Genomic DNA, 15,680 nt, shown 5'->3' on the forward strand with positions numbered 1-15,680 from the left:
ACCAACTTATTGTGGTAATTATATTATTATCTTGTTTTATTTTATGGAGAAATTAAAGGAATACAATTTTGTTACATTTTTCTATCATTTGTAGACTAGATATTGTCTAGTATCAAAATATTGTCGGGGCAGCCTGGGTGGCTCAGCGGTTTAGCTCCGCCTTCACTCCAGGGCGTGATCCTGAAGATCTAGGATCGAGTCCCACGTCTGGTTCCCTGCATGGAGCCTGCTTCTCCCTCTGCCTGTGTTTCTGCCTTTCTGTGTGTGTGTGTTTCTCATTAATAAATACATAAAATATTAAAAAATATTATTGTCAAAATTGAAGAAGGTAGTAAGATTACATTTTTGCCACTAATTAGGCAAATAGACTCAGAGGAGACAGTTTATGTAAAGTCAGGCATTCCAGGGATTCACACTGACCTTCCTGCAAGAACTTCAAGGGCTGAATACAAATACCTTCACTGCCCTGAAATTTGTCCCAGTCAAATCCTCTCTTTCAAATCCTGCACAATAGAAGTCTTGGGTCCCCACCAAGTCCTTGTTTACATATTTAAGCAGATCTTCTTTCTTTTCTTTCCATTTTGAAAACTTGGCCCTGCCTTTTGGCATCCATGTTACCTATCCCTTTGCAGAGGTTGGTGATCTTTCTGGCTGGAAGATAGTGAGGATCATAATTTGTATAGAAAATCCCAGACACACCACTAAATTATCAGGTATAAAATGACTATGGATCTTCTTCATTAACTACAACACAGGAGTAATTCTCCTTTACCAGAAAGGAAAATCTGTTTGACTATGGTTTAGCAATTTCTGGATACTTAGTTATGTTGATTAATATCTGAAAGAATGACTGTATGGAACACCACCATAATCAAGATGAGAGATTGCAAACTGATGGCCAGTAGGTAGGCTCTGCTAAGCTAGAAGGTGTGCTTCGGCCATATTCACATGTTGGGTTTTGACTTTTTAAAAAATATTTTATTTATTTATTCATGAGACACACAGAGGCTGAGACATAGGCAGAGGGAGAAATAGGCTCCTCAAGGGGAGCCTGATGCGGACCGGGTCCTGGGACTCTGGGACCCCCGTGAGCGGGAGGCAGATGCTCAACCACTGAGCCATCAGTCGTCCTGGGTTTTGACTTGTTTTAAATGTATTAGTTGCCTACATCAAAAACAAAAAAATAAAAGGGGTACCTAGATGGCTCAATTGGTAGAGCATGCTACTCTTGATTTTGGGATTGTGAGTTCAAGCCCTATGTTGAGTATAGAACTCAAAAACAAACAGGGAGCCTGGGTGGCTCAATGGTTGAGCGTCTGCCTTCAGCTCAGGGCGTGATCCTGGGAGTCCTGGGATTGAGTCCCAATGGCTTCCTGGCAGGGAACCTGCTTCCCCCTCTGCCTGTGTTTCTGCCTCTCTCCTTGTGTCTCTCATGAATAAATAAATACAATCTTAAAAAAGCAGACAAAGAAAGAAACAAAAATCCCAAACCAAAGCAAAAAAACAACAAACAAAACCAGAATATTTTTCATAAAAGTCCAGATGTTAAGTGTCTCTTCAAAAATCAGAAGCTCTTACAACTTTGGACCTACATTGCCTGCGTTCATTCAGCTGTAAGTGCTCTGGGTCTGTAGCTGAGATATGTGTTCTTCAGGTCACAGTTCCTCTGCTACACATTCCCATCTCTCAATTGTCTTGTCAGCCTTGCTTCTCTTTTGGCATGACATGACAGACCTGCCCGTGTAGCACTGGGATTTGTAACCCTCTAACCCAAGTTATTCTTGTTCTAAATGTGTACTATTACTAATACCATTATATCAGAGTCACCTGATCATCTCACTAAGCTTCAACTGAATCTGAATCTTTGTTATCATGGTAGGAAATCTGCATGGTAGGGAATCTGCAAGTTCCCCAGAGATGCTTAAGGTATACCAAAATTCACAAATCACTAATAGAGTACACTGGGTATTTTCTAGAGGTTCCTATGTGAGTCGTTTGGTGATTTCCCTTGCAAACTGCAAGGTCCAGATCCCTGACCCAATACCCCTCTCATGCCTTCTGCACAGTTTGAATTTTTAAATACATATATTCCATATGACTCAGAAAAAGGACTGTTTCTATAAATATAAGATTTAAATGAAGAAGGTATTAAACACATTTTTTCTTCCATGTGTCCTCTGTTGGTACAGAGGACACATGGATTTGCTGAATTACTGGGCAAACAGGATCTAGAAAAGATGGAGTTGCTGAGCATTCCCTGTGCATACCTGGAACTCCTTTCATTTCCCTCTTTTTTTTTTTTTTTTCCAGTCACACTGTATTTGTGTGGTATCTTTCTCTACTGGGAAATTGGTGTGCTCACCTGTCTTATAATTTTAGAATAAGTATGGATTAGCTAACTGCTAAGTTTCTTAGAAGTCACAGGAGTCTTGTTTCTTTGGTCCTTTTGTTCTTTTTCCATTGTCTAACAAGATTACATGCTAGAAAAAACTTTGCTTCCCATGTGGAACTGGACTTTTTAAAAGATAGATATTGAAGGTTGTATAGTTTATTATGTTTCCCTTTTCACTTGGGTGACCAAGAATTTGGAAACCCAATTTTTAACTCAAATTTAATAATTGTACAGATCTCCATGGCTGGAGTATCTGCATTTTAGCTTTAACATTTGGAATAATTTCCTGTGACATTTTTGAACTTGATCCTGAAAATTATTTTTAATGTATTATGGTTATGTATGTTAAGGCCAGTTCAAAAGACTTTAAATTGGGTGCCCAAATGCAAAACACACACACACACACACACACACACACACACACACACACAAACAAAACAAAACAAAAGCAAGAGCAACAAAACACTAAGCTAAGAAGCCTAACTGATTTTCGTCCACTGAATGTAAGGTTTTAGGCTTAGGTGCCCCATTATAATTAGTTTTAAGTCTTCTTCTTTTTTTTTTAAATGCCAACTAATTACCATTTCCAAAAAATAAATTTTAAAATTGAAGTTCCATATGTGTTGACAAATGCACCTATTCATTTAACACGTACCATTAGTAAAAAACAAAATATTTCCATCATTCCAGAAGGTTCCTCATGATCTTTCCCAGTTAATCTCCAATCATTGTTTTAATTTTGTTAGAAAACAAAATTCAACTGAGTAAATTCTAAGGATCTTATTGGCTTATTCAATGATTCATGAAACAGACAGCATTCAATCTAGCAAATAGTAAAGAGCTCTGAGGAGCTGCATAAAATGAAAGACTTCCATAGGCAGAAAGGAGGGGGAACAAGAAAGTCATATTAGACAAACAAAGTAGGTTGGTTACTGCAATGTAAGGCAGATGATGTAACTAGTACTGATCAGGCAATTCCTGATTGACTGTATTAAGATTCCATTTCTGGAAGACCTTCAACTATAATTAAGTTGGGTCTCAGTTTGGTGACATGAGCTTGGCATAAAGGTTCAGTTTGTTGTTGTTGTCTTGTTTTTAACACTTCCCTCCTTTTGATCAGACTATCAGCTTAACTGAGAGATAAGATAGAAATTTAAGGCATTAGCACTACACCCAGTGACTACTCTGGAGTTCTAACAGGTGTTTGTTTTTCTGAATCTCTGAGTGATATTCACAGGTCATGATATATTTTTATTGAATTTCTTTATGGCAGTCACAAGTCATAATATTGGGCTTGCTTTTGGATCCTTTTATGATGTTCTTAGTCTTAGGGATATCATTTGCTTGATGGTTAGCAGTTGCAAAGCATACATTTAAAGCTTTGAAGATACTATGTAACACCAGGGAGAGATTACTATGATTATTATAATGAACAGAATTTTCCTAATATCTGGAATCCATGATCCCTAAGACCCAAGCCAGTTAGAATCAATAAGTCAGGGAAAGACCTCATTGAAGGAGTCACTTTCTTAATGCAACTGGCTTGTTCAGTGATCTTATGTATGTGAGTCTCAGTTTCTCCAGAAGTGTCCATCTGAGTGCAGCAAGTGGTGTTGGCCATAGCACAATCACCTCTTTAATCTGTTAAGAGATAACCAAGGATATCCTATAATCAAGAACAATTTTGGCCAAATAGTCTAGGGATTTTTGCTTTAGCAACAGATTCTACAATATCTTCAAGAGTTAAGGAAAGGTTATTGATCATATCCTCATTTGCCAGGGGTGTAGATATCTACCCAAGGGAAGCAAATTTTGAATCATGAATGTCTCTTGGAAATTCCTGTTTAAGTCTGTGGCTTGGGACTGGAAAACTGACAGCCATGGGATCCAGGAAAGTTTAAGGGTCTGTAGACTACACAGGTGGTTTTATTCTGGTTAACCTTACTGTGTATCCCTTTCTTTGCACAGAACTTGGCTGCAAGTCTTCCTGGGTTTGGAATTGTTAACCAAAGGTAGGGCAGTGGATCCACAGGGTTAGGGAACCTGACACAACAGAGAGGAGGCTGAGTTTGTGACAAAGTAAAGTGTTCCAAATCAGGTGGAATTTTGTGACAGTCAGAACTGTAGGATCACCAGCATCATGGCAAATTCAACAGTCATTTAGAGGTTGGATCACTCCTGTTGGCAATGACCTGAGATATATGAACAATGGCATTATCTATCCAGGCCAGAGCAGGGAACAGGGTGGACAAAAGGATCATAAAGACCTTGAAGGTATAAGAATTAGGAGAAGGATAATCAAAGAGGGAAGAAGGAATGAAAAGAAATGTTCTTGATTCTATGTCTTGGAAGGAAACAGTCTACCTTGATGTTAGTTACTTCTTTTGTTACTCAATTTGATTTTGAGGTCTTCAGTGTTTTTGCACAGCACTAGGTCTAGGTGGAGACTTCATTAGTTGTAAAATATGCACCCAAGGTTTGCCACCTTATAATCTGGCAGGGATGTCAGCGGTCAAGAGTACTTGGTAAGGTCCTTTCCAATGTATTAAATGAATCTCACTATTGCAAAAGTCATTACAGTAAAATAATAACTTTTTGTCATGACAGAAAACTTATGCCTATGGTTAAAGATCTGATGAGAATTTATTATAATGAAATTGATGAAAAAATATGGTTATGTCTATGACATACAACATTTTAAGGTCATAGCTAAAATTATGACTAATGATAATAGAACATATCAGATTTCTAGGAATTTCATGCAATTTTTGGAACACTCATATTAAGTGTTTCCAGGGACCATTTTCCAAGGAATGTGGAAAATCTCAAAGTTACTTTGAAGCTGAAAAGACTCCATTAAGAGTTTGATTTGGGGAAGTTGTCAAAACATCAAAAGATTTGAATATCTGACTAAACAGGATCACAGATCATTATGAAAAAAAGTAATTACCTATTTAACCAAAGTGACAACATAAGATATTAAAGTCAAATACAAAAGGTAACACTGTTGTGAATACTTAACTCTTTCAATATTGAGAAGATTGGGTTTTCTTACATAATTAAAGACCTGATGAAGACAGTGTGAAGCACAGTAAATTACTTTGCTAAAACACAAAATCTTTGCTGTCTAGGCAAATTACTTACAAGGTAAAGAAGCTTTTATAATCTCTAATCAAAAGCAGTCCAAAGGGATCCCTGGGTGGCTCAGTGGTTTAGCACTTGCTTTTGGCCCAGGGCATGATCCCGGACTCTTGGGATAGAGTCCCACATTGGGCTCCCTGCATGGAGCCTGCTTCTCCCTCTGCCTGTATCTCTGCCTCTCTCTCTCTTTTTCTCTCAGTCTCTCATGAATAAATAAATAAAACCTTAAACAAAACAAAACAAAACAAAACAAACAAAAGCAGACTAAAAAAGTCCAGAAAATTTTGTCCTTTTAGCAGAGAGAAAGCCAAATTCTAATTTTGCACCAGTGTACTTTTGATATTAAAACTCATTAAAAAAAAAATTAAAAAAAAAATTAAAAAAAATAAAAAAAAATAAAAAAAATAAAACTCATTAAAACAACAAGAACAGAAAACAAACTTAAATCCATTCCAATCTTAGCCATCTTAATTATACATAAAATTTCCTTCCTAAAGCTTCTTCCATAACTTTTTTACATCCATTCAGAGTGGGCCCTATCTTTTTTTTTTTTTTTAATTCTGAAACAACCATTTTATTTTCCATTACACAGATGTCTCCTTTCTCCATTATTATTTCTAAGTAGTTTTAGTTATGTATCAATTAGAATCATTAATCCTTAGAATCCTTAATTTGAAGTGAAAAGTAAGAAGTAAGCAATTGTTGACTTTTATACTACCATTCTGTAGATTGGCAAACCTGTTGATGTATTTCATAATTTCTAGAAGTATGTTCTTCCTGATAGTAAATGTTCAATGTGATACAAAATATGTTTACTAATAGACCCAAATATCTTTAGTTCTTTTGTGAAAGGAAGCCACAGTGGATAAATCTATATTCAGTAATTAATATTTCAGTGTTTTATGTTTTTTGGAAATGATGTAGACATTGAATAAATATCCATCATTTGGCTTACCATAGTATAACTTTAAGTTTTCAGGTTGGCAAAAATTTTGGAATCTATTTAAATAGATATATCATAAAACATAATTGCTGAAAAGTTCACCTAAAAACTGTTATTCCACTTACCTCTCTTTATATTGCTTATTTTTAAATATTTAGATTACTCATGAAAATTTCACAAGGCATTCAAGAAAATGTAGGGATATAGTAATTTTTTTCTTGCTGACAAATTTTGTAGTAACATAATCTTATTTATCTAGTAAATCCAGGTAAATTTTAAGTTGTAGTTCCACATTATAGTTAATGCTGATTGCTTTGAAGACATTTATATTTTAATTAAGCCAATGAACTGAAATTAGCTTTTATTTATCAAAGATTACCCCAGACCATATAAACTTGAAAATCATTTGGGTTAGTTTCGTTACTCTGAGAAATAGTTAATTTGACAAATGCTTATTTTTCTTTTAGCTAATTAAATAGAGCTCCTTTACAAATTAATTTTGGCAATATCATTCAGAGGTAGAAAAACATCACAAACTATAATGCACATACATAAGTATCTGACTATAGAGACAGGCACAAACAGAGATTTATAGCTTTTGTTTTAAAACTTCAGCCATGTGTCAAGTACAATAATACCAAATTCACTAGTTTACAAATGATAGTCAAATCCAAGCTGTGTTTCTGGCAGTTGGAATAAGTTAAAGTTACCTGCTCAGATGGTAACGCTTCTTGTTGATATTTGTGGAGAAGACACTTAAGATTTTCATTTGCCTATTTTCCAAAGAGTACTGCCAACTCCCCCTTTTTTGCCTTTTGATAAGAATTACCTCCTTGAAGTTTGCATTTCAGAGATGGCCTAGATAAGAGCTTCTGGAGAAAACCAGGTAGAACATTGACATCTCAAAGTCACTGTGAAAGAACGCAAGTTCCTGCAAGAGGGATTTTCATTTCCTAAAACCAGAATTTTAGAATACTTACAAGCGTTATGAGGTGAATAGAGAAGGTTTGGGGATTGGTTAAAGGGATAGGTGGACTTTGAATTGCTTCAGGACCTGAATTTTTGTTTTTGTAAAGACTCCATTTATAAGATATGGACAGTTGTACTTAAACCCTCATGGAATTGGGTTACAACCTGAATGGCATTATAGGCTGACCCACCCATCCAACTACATTACCTTCAGTTTGCCTCTTTACATTAGGGAGAAGATCTCCAAATAAAATGGAGACCCAAAGATTCCTATGTTCTAGATTTAGAGCTGTTTGTTTTTGGAATGTTTTTCTTTCCCTTTGGGTATATACTTTCACATATCTTAGGAATAAAGGCCTAAAACATAGTTCCTGTCAAGCTCTGAATATCGGCTTCCAATTTAGCCAACTTCTGGCCGTAGAAGTACTTACAAAAATCCTTTCAAATATCTCCTCAGGTTCATCTAGGACAAAGAATAAATATTTTTGCCAGTATTGAACAGCTCCTCAGACTCAAGATACTCAAGCACTCTAAAGAGAGTGCTAAGGATACCACCATCCTGAGATCCAGAGCAACTTTTTTTTTTAAGATTTATTTATTCCTGAGAGACACACACACAGAGGCAGAGACACAGGCAGAGACACAGGCAGAGGGAGAAGCAGGCTCCATGCAGGGAGCCAGATGTGGGACTCGATCCTAGGTCTCCAGGATTACGCCCTGGGCTGCAGGCAGGCGCTAAACCGCTGAGCCACCCGGGATGCCCCAGAGCAACTTTTAAGGATAGCCCAAAGGAAAGAAGACAGATAATTCCCTTGAAAACTGGCAAGAGTTGGTAGGATCCTTGCTGCAAATCATGTCCAATCTACTTTTCTGTCCAGACATATTATTGGTACCCCTGACCTGATGGTTGCCAAGCCAAATACTCAAGGTTCTGGGTGAAATTGTCTGCCAGCTTATGCTATCTGCTAAACCCTAGACTGGAACCTGGACTAACCAAGGGTTAAGGACTCACAGTGATCTGTTAGAGTCTTCTGTCAGTCTAGACTGACCCATTAAGTCTGGACTGGAAAACCAATTAGCTCAGGAGCTCAACACAAAGAGAGCAGAGCTCAGATCTGAGAACTTACCCGTGACCCGTTGGAAACCAGAAGAAAGAACTCAAAGGGTCTGAAGGTAACAATGCCTGTGTTTCTTCTTGTCCCTGAAGTAGTCAGATGTTTCCTTCAAGTCCTATTACTACCACAAGACTGTTAAAAAACAAAATCCAAGTGAATTTTAAATATCTCATTGGCTTTATTCAATGATTCAAGAATTAGGCAGCATCGAATCTAGCACATAGAAAGAACCTCTGAGGAGCCATACAAAATCAAAGACTTGTAGGTAGAAAGAAGGAGGAACAAGAATATTATGCTAGGAGGCAGTCCTCTTTTTGTGCCTAGTGCAGCCATGGCTCGTGGTCCCAAGAAGCATCTGAAGTGTGTAGCAGCTCCAAAGCACTGGATGCTGGATAAACTGACCAGTGTGTTTGCCCCTCGCCCATCTACTGGACCCCATAAGCTGAGAGAATGTCTTCCTCTCATCATTTTCCTAAGGAACAGACTTAAGTATGCCCTAACAGGGGATGAAGTGAAGAAGATCTGTATGCAGCATTTTATTAAGATTGATGGCAAGGTCTGAACTGATATCACCTACTCTGCTGGTTTTATGGATGTCATCAGCATTGACAAGACTGGGGAGAATTTCCATCGAATCTATAACGCCAAGGGTCGCTTTGCTTTTCATTGGATTACATCTGAGGAGGCCAAGTATAAGTTGTGCAAAGTGAGAAATATCTTTGTGGGAACAAAAGGAATCCCTCATCTGGTGACTCATGATGCTCACACCATCCACTATCCTGATCCCCTCATCAAGGTGAATGACACCATTTAGATTGATTTGGAGACTGGAAAGATTATGGATTTCATCAAGTTTGATACTGGTAATCTGTGTATGGTGACTGGAGGTGCCAACCTGGGAAGAATTGGTGTGATCACCAACCGGGAGAGACACCCTGGTTCTTTTGATGTAGTTCATGTGAAAGATGCCCATGGCAACAGCTTTGCCACCAGACTCTCCAACATTTTTGTTATTGGCAAAGGCAACAAACCATTCTACAGCATGAAAAAAAAAAAGAATATTATGCTAAGCAATTCCTGATTGTTTTGATTCCATTTCTTGAAACACCCGGGTGGCTCAGCGGTTGATTATCTGCCCTTGGTTCAGGTCGGGATCCTGGGGTCCTGGGATCGAGTCCCACATCAGGCTCCTTGCAGGGAGCCTGCTTCTCTCTCTGTGTCTCTCATGAATAAATAAATAACATCTTAAAAAAAAGTTTAAAAAAATTCCATTTCTTTGACACCTTGATATCAGACTTCTACCTTGCAGACTTGTGAGAAAATAAGTTTGTTTTTTAAGCCAAGGTAGTGTTTGGTGGGAGTATGTGTGTAAGATTCCATTTCTGGGAGAACTGAGACTGTAATTGAGTTAAGTTTCAGTTTGGTGATGTGGAGCTTAGCAAAAGCAACTCCATTTTTTGACCTGTTTCTGGTTTTTAACATTCTTATCATCATAGCTTAGTTTTGCCTGTTCTAGCTCTTCATATAGATGGAATCATAAAGTATGCACTGTTGTTTGTAAGGTTTTTTTTTCTCTCCACTCAGCAAAATGTTCTAAGAGACTCACCCATGTATTTGTAAATATCATTACTTTGTTCATTTTTATTGTTCAGTAGTTTTCTATTGTATGAATAGATCACTGATTATCAGCTCTTCTACTGATGAAAAACACGTTGTTTCCAGTTTTTGGTTATTATAACAAAAATAGAACCTGCTATAAAGGCTTTTGTGAATATATTATTTCATTTATCTAGATAAATGTCTAAAAGTGGAAATCCTAGCTTGTAAGGTAGATATGTTTAACTTTCTAAGAAGGTGCTAGGATTTCCAAAATAGTTTTACTATGTTACATTCTTGTCAGAAATATGTGAGAGTCTGGTTGCTCCACATCTTCATCAACAGTTAGGCTTATCTTTTTCCTTTTAGGTTACTATGGTATTAAAGGGGAAGGATTTTTTTTTTAATCTAATGAGTTGCAGGAGTTCTGTGTATATTCTAGATTTAAGTCAGATACATGGATCATAAATATCTTCCCATAGTATAGTTTATATTTTCCTAGTCTTTTTTTTTTTTTAAGATTTATTTATTTATTTATTTATTTATTTATTTATTTATTTATTGAGACACAGAGAGAGAATGAGAGGCAGAGACACAGGCAGAGGGAGAAGCAGGCTCCACACAGAGAGCCCAACGTGGGACTCGATCCAGGGTCTCCCGGATCATGCCCCGGGCTGCAGGTGGCACTAAACCGCTGCACCACCAGGGCAGCCCGATATATTTTCCTAGACTTTTATTCCTTTTCATGAGCAGAAGTTTCTAAATTTTGATGGATTCAACTTTAACATTTCTTTGCTTTATGATTAGAATTTTCTGTTTCTTCTCTAAGAAATTTCTGCCTATCCCAACATTACACAAAATCTGTATATTTCTTTTTTTTTTCTAGAAGGTTTATAGATTTAGTTTACTTTCTATATCCAAGATGCATCATGCATCATTTTTGTATGTGGTATGAGGTCAAAATATGTAGATAAGAGATATCCATTGTTTTCCAGAACAATTTGTTGAAAGACTTTCATTTCCTTATTGAATTGCTTTGGCTTCTTTGGTGAACATCATCTGGCCATAAATGTGTAGGTTTATTACTGGAATCTCTATTCTTTTCTGTTTGTATATTTCTCTATTCTTTTGCCAATATCATATTCCATGGATAAACTTAAACATGGATAAACTTATCCTATAAACATGGATAAACAATTTATCCTAGCTTTAGGATAAATTTTGAAGTCATGTATCCCTCTAATAACAGTCCTCCTTTTCCAAGATAGATTTGGCTATTCTAGGTTTTTCTTTTTTCATTTTCAAATAAACTGTAGAATAAATTTGAGAATTCCACCAAAAAAAAAAAAAATCATGCTGAGACTTTGTTCCAGAGTGCACTTGATTTAGGGACAAATGACATCCTGCGAATACTGAATCTTCTGGATTCAAAAATATGGTATGTCTTTAGACTTCTAAGCCGTTTTAAATGTCTCTCAGCAATACTTTTTTTGCAGATGTCTTTCATGATTTTGTTAAATTCATCACTGAGTAGATTTTAGCATGCATTGTAAATACTATTGTACTTTAATTTCATTGTACAATTGTTCATTGCTAGTATATAGAAATATAATTGAATTTTTCTATTTGTATCCTATGGCTTTGCTAAATTTATTAGTTGTAGTTTTTAATATATTCTTCATGATTTTCTATGTAGATAATCATGCAATCATTAAATAAAAACAATTTCACTTTTTTCTTTTCAATCTTAACATAATGCTTTTATTTTACTTCCTTATTGAATTGACTAGGACCTCTAGTAAAATATTCAGTAGAACTGTGTGAGAGAAATTATTTCTGTCTTATTCCAGATTACAGGGAGAAAGCTTTCAATATTTAAGCAATAATATTCATTATAATTAATTAATATAGATTACTTTCATAGCTTTAAGTTTTCTTTTATCTCTAATTTGCTAAGAGTGTTTTCTAAATCATAAATGGATATTGAATAGTGCCAAATGTTTTTTCAGTATCTATATCTTGTGATTTTTCTCCTCTTATTTGTTAATGTCATAAATTATATTTATTGATTTTAAGTATTAAGTCAATAAATATTGCATTTCTAGGGTAAATTCCACTTTGCCATTATGTTTTATTCTTTTTAGTATATTTCTAGATTTAATTTGCCAATATTTAATTATGGAATTTTGGGCCTATATTCATGAGAGATATTGGTAATTTTCTTTTCTGATAATGTTCTTTATCAGAAATTATGCTGCTGTCATAAAATGAGTTGGTAAATGTTTTCTCCTTTTCTTCTGGCATTATTCCTTCTTTAAATTTTTGATAGAATTTACCAGCAAAGCAATCTCAGTTTTGTGGAGGTTTTAAATTCCAAATTCTGTTTATTGAATCCATATAGATCTATTCTGATAACCTATCCTTTTTTAAAATAAATATTTTATTTATTTGAGAGAGCAAGAGAAAGAGACAGAGAGAGCAACAGCACACAAGCAGGGGGAAGGGGCAGAGTCCTGCTTAGCAGAGAGCCGGATATGGGGCTGGATCCTAAGATCCCAGGATCAAGACCTGAGTGGAAGGCAGATGCTTAATATGGCCTGCGTGTATTAAGCCATATTAAGACACAGAGAGGGTAAATTGATTTTTAACTAAACTACCCAGGCACCCCCTTGATAATCTATTCTTATTGCATTAATTTCAGTAATTTTAATAAATTGATTTTTCTTTCTTTTTTAAAAAAGATTTTATTTATTTATTTGAGAGAGAGAGAGACAGCATGAGCAGGAGGTGGGGAGGGGTAGAGGGAGGGAAAAGCAGGCTCCCAGCTAAGCAGGGAGACCCAGGTGGGGCTGGATTCCAGGACCCTGAGATCATGACTTGAGCAGAAGGCAGAAACTTAACTGACTGTGCCACCCAGGAACCCTAGTAAATTGATTTAAAAACATTTTTTTTTCTATTTTGTCAGAATTGCAAAATTTATAAGCATAAGTATTCAGAATATCTTTTATATTCTTTTAAAGTTTTGTAGAATCTATAGTTACAATGTTTCATTCAATGTTGGTATTGGAAATCTATGCTTTTTTTTTGCTTTTCCTTGCTGAATATCGTGAAGATTTTTTTTAAATCAATTTTAGTAGTCTTATTAAGGAACCAATTATTGACCTTATTGATTTTCTAATTATTTGTTATTTAATGGATGTCTGTTTTTATTTTTAATTATAGATAAAAAATTTCCCTCTAAAGTTGCTTTAGCTACACTAGATACTTCAGCTCTCTTAGTTGTTATTATTTTCATTGCTTTTTTCTTTGTCACAGCTACTTTCCAGGATTTCCTGATAAAATATTTCACTCTCTGACTTTAATTGTAGCATTGATAGTCATTTCCTTTTTAAAAATTCAAATTCAGTTAGCCAAAATACAGTACTTCATTAGTCTCAGATGTAGTGTTCAATCAGTTGTGTAGCATTGATATTTAAAACATAATATGGTGATGCTTTCAAGGCATAGGCAAATAACTCTTTTAAAATAATCTGAAATACTTATAATATGGAGAACAAAGGCAAAAGAAAAAAAAATTACAACTTCTTTACAACGTATAGCATATTGACAAGAATTTGAGACAGGCAGAGTGACCTTCTTCATGGAGCTTAGCTGCCTAGATGTTAGTATTTTGCTAGAGGCAAAAGGCCACCTTGTTGACATTAGCCCAACCCCCAAGACCTGTAAAACATTCCTTTGGAAACTTCCTTTATCCCCATACTCCCTCCCCTCCTAGATATATGTTAATAAATATCTTGCTAGCATATGGTTAACTGATATACATCTGAAGGGTCTCATGACTAAGGTTTTAGATGGTAAACAACAGTTAGCCCCTCAAGATCCTGGAAAACTTGCTTCAAAATTCTTAAGAGACTTATGCTATCCCTACCCCCTCCCAACTTGAAAGTATAAAATCAGTCACCCCTTATAACCTCAGGGCAGCCTTTTCTGCCTATTCTCCTGGTTTAATAAAACCATCCTTTTTGCATCGAAGATGTCTCAAGAATGCTTTCTTGACCATTTGCTCCTGAGCCCCAACATTTCATGTCAACTAAGTATATTCTTCTGATAAAGATTTCATTATGAGAAAATGATCACATTTTTCCAGCCTAATTAAAGAGGAAACCATGTATTTGAAAATAACAAGCCACAAAGTTACATGCAAACTTTTTTGAACTATTACAATTTTTTCTGGCAACCTGGCAGCTCTCCATTAACCTAGGATTCAACATTCAAAGGGAGAGAGTAAAAAACGAAGTCAAAATTTATTTTAAAGGCTGTCATCTTTTAATGTGGTCAAATCTTTGATTAGATTATCCTTTGATCAGTCTTCTTAAAACAATAGGATATGTTTATTTCAAAAAGCTCACACTGAAATGTAGGGTACTTTTTGATTTTGAACTTTTTCTCCAATTATTTCATAGTTATTATTCAACACCTTGAGACTCAAGGCTCAATTGTAGAGCAAATAGGTACATATTTAATGCAAAATAATTTCTTGTACGGCTATTTGACAACTCAATTAATAAATAAAATCTTAAAAAAAAAAGACCAGGAAAAATGGATAATATGTGGCCATTATGCAGTTACCACTGGGGATGCCAGAAGTTGAACCAAGTGTATTTTATGAGAGACACAGAGAGGGAAAGGCAGAGACAGAGACAGAGGTAGAGGGAGAGGCAGGCTCCCTTCAGGGAACCCAATGTGGGACTTGATCCCGGGACTGTGGTATTGGGACCAGAGCCGAAGGCCAACACTCAATGGCTGAGCCACCCAGGCATCCCTGGAGGTATGTTTAAAAAAAAAAAAAAAAGAAAATTTAAGAAAAACAATGAGCAAGAGATCTGAGGAAGAAATCTGAGAGGAGGAAATACTAATAGCTAAGAAACATAAGAAAAGATACTTACCTACAAATGACATAAGGACAATGCATACTTACATGGTATATCACTCCATGTCCATCAGATTAGCAAAAAGTAAAATGCTTAAAAATAAAGCATTGATGAAAATGTAGAACCTCACATATTTCTCGTAGGAATGTAAAATAATACAATTACTTTGTAAAGCAATTTTGCTGCATTTATTATGCTGGATACTTTCTGGTTATCCCTCCAGATCCACTCTTTCTTTGCCTAGACTTTTGCCATAGGAGGCTGACCTTATGTGAAAAGGCTCCCTGGTCCTTTGGTTTCTAGTTGGGTACAAATGAGTATCGGAGGATGAAGGGGAAGTGAATTCATGGCATTTATTTTGTTGCCCCTCTCACATGTATTTGTTGTACCCTATTCCTTATGCCATAGATCCTGTCATAGATTTCTCTCCATGAAGTTACATTTTTTAAATCTTTTAAATTGCTTCCTCCCTTTGCTACTTACTTAAGGCTTAAGAGTAGTGATAGCTATCTGCTATGGCTAATTCCAGAGTATTGTGCTATTTCCTGCATCCCTAAACTCTGATGATGCATATTAAATAGTTTTTATTACAT

At 35.8% G+C, this 15,680-nt stretch overlaps 1 pseudogene; it reads left to right on the forward strand.

The window, feature by feature from the left end:
* Positions 1–8,884: 8,884 nt before the first annotated feature.
* On the forward strand, positions 8,885–9,641 carry LOC100685845 (annotated as a pseudogene).
* Positions 9,642–15,680: the final 6,039 nt, after the last annotated feature.

This window comes from Canis lupus, chromosome 1 (assembly GCF_011100685.1).
Source record: "Canis lupus familiaris isolate Mischka breed German Shepherd chromosome 1, alternate assembly UU_Cfam_GSD_1.0, whole genome shotgun sequence".
Classification (NCBI taxonomy): domain Eukaryota; kingdom Metazoa; phylum Chordata; class Mammalia; order Carnivora; family Canidae; genus Canis; species Canis lupus.